Consider the following 4326-nt stretch of genomic DNA (forward strand, 5'->3'; position numbering starts at 1 on the left):
CTGACCTGGATCCCACAATTACTTTAGATATTTGCACTGGGCATGCAAGGGGGAGACCATATGCTGACCCTAAGCCTACTCCTGGTCACCACACTAGTGACACCATGGACCCTTTTCAAACGCTGACTCAGTTCTCGAAGCTTGTCTTAAAGCAGAACACAAGTGTAGTAGATTCACAACTGATCAGGAATCTTCTCTCGTTCATGTCCCATGTGACACTCCAGAACCTACACAGGATAGCAACACAATTTTTGATTCTGTAAATACAGTTGACCACACCAGCTATACAATGAACACCTCTACTAAATCTATTCCTCCTCTGGCAGAAGACATGCTGCTGCTCCTGATAACATCAGTAATATGTTTCCTGGCACTATTAGTATCAGTTATGACAAGGATAAGACACCTAATCAATCGAGTATTCTGCAGACGAAATCAGGAGATCTCAGGAACCAAAACATTGGACAAGGTAAGTGAGACCACAGAAATGGTTTAAAATAGATGAAGATTTTTGTACTAGAAATCTAATTCTTTTTGGCACTAATATGTATGATTAATAAATTTCAGGCTTTATATAGAACTTTTAGGCATTTCCTAGCACCAGAAAAAAATTGATTCATTTTTTTTCCAATGATATTGAAAATACATCACATAAAAATAACAGTTTAGTCCAACAAGAGTGCCCAAGTAAAGATGGTAGGTCCACAGTTATCTCCTATTCTGGAATGAGGGAATTACTTTCACTCCTAATGTGAACCTTATGTTTTCTGAATGGCTAAGCAGAGAAATATAACTGTTAAATATTAGTTTCTATTTTCCTGTATGCATACACTGTGACTTACAAGTATAGCATCTTCCTGGAAACAAACATTCCAGAAGAAGCAACATCTGAGAATAGAACCAACAAAATGAGGCTCCACATTCTCACACCTTCTCAAACACAATGATACTAATGTCACTCCATAAGATTCTACTGATGATGCCACTGCTACTGCTGATCCTGATGATGTCACCAGTGATGTTCTTGATGATGCAACTGATAGTGCTTTTTTTCTTTTTAGTTGCTGATGAAGCTGATCATTAATTCTCTGAAAGAAGAACACAAACAAGTGACAATCTGTCAGGAAGATTTTATAAAAAAATAGACAATGTTAACTTAAAAAAAGACACAGTATATATTGAATTCTGTATATGTTTGAAATATTTTCCCATTAAAATGCATTATGCAAATATTTTAAGCTGTTTCTTGGTATTGTACAAAGTGATCACCTGACCTCTCAGTGATATGTTTAAGTGGAAGGATTTTATTATAGACACCAGAGTTTGAACAGATAGAGTGATCTGGAAAGTCCAAAGCAGAAGGAGATATTGCCTGAACATAGTCAGCCAACTGGCTAATGATAGAAACAGAAACAGCTCAGAAAGGCAGAGAAAGAGACAGAGGAGGAGACAGAGAGAGGGAGAGGAACATGGAGACAGGAGGAGAGAGAGACACAAAGAGAGAGATTTATAAAGAAACTGAGATCAGGTGTGAGAAGGGATGCTTGTGAACTAGAGGAAGTTTAGGGTAGGGGAGGAGGGGAGAGGACCTAGGACACAAGCATAGACTTTGAAATGCATAACAAGTACTTGTGACACTGAAGGAGCCTGGAGGCTAGCATGGGCCTCATTATGGTAATATGCACCACAGGCAGCCATTTTCTCTACTGCCATTCAAAGGGAAATGACACCTTTGGGTAGAGATTCACAAGTTTTTGAGGAATGTTGCCTTTTTTTTTTCTTTCAAGCTTCCCAAGCTTTATTTTTTGCCAAAATATAGGGCAGCCTCACCATGAGTTCTCGCCCACTCTCTGCCCTGCGCCCCCCTTGGGTAGTCGGGTAGTCGTGTTGTCTGGGTGATCATAAATGTCTCTGCATATTCGCTTGCTCTGGGTTTTCTCTGCAGGCCACCCTGCACCCCGTCTGCTCCAAACACCCCGACAGCCACTGCTCAAATCCACCTGTTTATTGTTTTTTTAAAAGGGACCAACCCAAAGACAGCGATGCTCGTGGGGCGGCATGCAGGCGAGGCAGGCCAATGGTCTCGACATAAAGTGCTTCTGGGGCGGCGGGTCCACCCTCAGCTCCAACCTCCAATTGTCCAGATGGGTGGGCCCGAAAACCGCAGCCTTGCCGGGGCACCTGCCCAGGGAACCTGGCGACACACTGCAAGTAAAAGGGGTCACTCAGCATCCGGCCCCAGCAGGGAGGTACACGCCACCCAGGAGGGGTCAGACCCTTCTAAGGGTTGCGGCCTCAGTCACCTGACCTTGTCCCATGGAACCAGAGGAACTCTGCCCCCAAGGAGCGGAGCCAGGAGCACAGCAGACACCCACTGAACACCAAGCGGGGATTTTCGATCCTGGCCCTGTGTCCACCTGCAGGCTCCAATCACTGCTGCTTGCAGGCCGAGAGCTGGCGGATCTTGTTGCTGGAGCACGCCTTGCGAGCAGGGTTGGCGATGCCGGGTTGGCCTTCTGACTTCACCTTGCTGCTGAGCTGGGGCTCTGTGCCATTCACACACACACAGCTTTGGGCAGGCTGCGGCTCTGTCCATTCTGACCTACTTCCTCTTCTAGGACCTGTCCAGGCACTGTGAAGTCCTGGGTGTGGATGATGCCATCCTCAATGTCAAACAAGTCCTCATCCTCATTGGCATGGCCATGCAAGTCCTCCAGGTAGGGCACCACTGTCATACTGCGCCAACGGTCCTTAGTGTCTGGCTCGTGGGGATGGGCACTAGCGCCTCAGCCAGTGGGTGTTTCTTTCGGAACCAGCTGTGCAGCCTGATCTGTCGGATGGAGAAGCTCTTGGCTGGCTCATACTCCAGCATCCCTCGATGTTGAGCAGGTCAGAAAGTGGTGGTCCACAGTCACAAAGGATGGTGAAGTCCCCCCCCCCCACCATGTTCTCAAACAGCTTGTAGATATTGTCTCCCTCGAATGGGTACAGGCCCGTGGTGATGTTGTACAGTGTGACTCCAGCTGACCAGATGTCCACTTTGAAACCTGAGAAGATGTCGAGTCCGTTGACGATCTCGGGCGGCTGGAAGGCCGGGGAGCCCTGGCTTGTACGGCACGTGTCGTCCACAGCGAATCGGTGCAGGGCCTCGGCAACACCCAGGTCGGAGATCTTGAGCGTGCCGTTGGTGGTGAGCAGCAGGTTGCCCGGCTTGATGTCCGTGGGCACAATGCCCTGGCTGTGTAGGTACTCCAGGCCGTCAATCAGCTGGCGGAAGTACCCATGGGCCTGGCACAAGGGGAAGTGCTTCTCCGGCACACTGTCCAGCATCTCCTGCATGCCACACACGCAGTTCTCCATCACCATATCTTCTGCTTCTCCTCATTGTACAGCACGTCCACCAGCCGAATCACATTCTGGTGCCGCAGCTGCTACAGCAGCTGGATCTCCTTCTTGACGTTGGCCTTGCCATTGGGGGTCCCGAGCAGCTTTTTCTTCTCTAGGATCTTGACTGCCCTGCTGCACAAGGTCTCAGAGTCCAGCACCTCCTTTACCTTGCCGCACGAGCCCTCCCCGAGCAGGTCCCCCATCTTGCCGATGAGCTTGGCGAGTCGATGCGGTGGAATGAAGGTGTCCATGCCCACCGACATCAGCTCGCCCTCGGGGAACAGTCCCAGCGGCTGGGGGCCGCCACGTCCATCTGGCCCAGTCTTTGTCCTCGTCCCCTTCGGGGAAGCCAATTCTTTTCGAGTTCGAGTCCCACCCCACCCCCCTTCTTCCAAATGTTCAAGAAAGAAAAAGGGTGAAAAAAACCCAACCTTCCCAAACCTCCCGGTCCCCTTAACCGGGTCCACGTCCCCGTCGTGGGCACCAATTCTTCACTTTTGATTTCCCCTCCCCTTTCTTCTAGATATTTAAGGAGGGAAAAAAAAATAAAAGTAAGAATGAAAAATAGCAACGATGCAGATGCGCCCCAACCCTCACGTCCCCCAAATTCGGGTCCCCGGGGACGCTGCTTCCGACAGAGGCGACGGTCCGCCATTGCGGCGTGTGGGCCGTTAGGTCATGGTCGCCATTCGGCCTGAGCTCAGGCGCCCAAGGCGGCAGCGCGGAGGCCCAGGGCGCGGCCTCCACCCGGACTCCACCGGGACGCTGGGTACCGGGACACCCGCAGGCCGCAGGCACCGAAGTCGGGGCAGGGACTCTTAGGGAGACCGGTGTGGGGAAAAACACCCCGGGCGGCGTGTCCCCCTCGCCGCCAAGCCCCTCTCGCCGCCAGGCCGCCGCGACAGGCAGGAGGCCGTAGCGGCGAGGGGGGAATCGAAC

At 50.7% G+C, this 4326-nt stretch overlaps 1 pseudogene; it reads right to left on the minus strand.

Moving 5' to 3' along the window:
- Positions 1 to 1990: 1990 nt before the first annotated feature.
- On the minus strand, positions 1991 to 4116 carry LOC114685132 (annotated as a pseudogene).
- Positions 4117 to 4326: the final 210 nt, after the last annotated feature.

Source organism: Peromyscus leucopus, chromosome 22 (assembly GCF_004664715.2).
Source record: "Peromyscus leucopus breed LL Stock chromosome 22, UCI_PerLeu_2.1, whole genome shotgun sequence".
NCBI lineage: Eukaryota > Metazoa > Chordata > Mammalia > Rodentia > Cricetidae > Peromyscus > Peromyscus leucopus.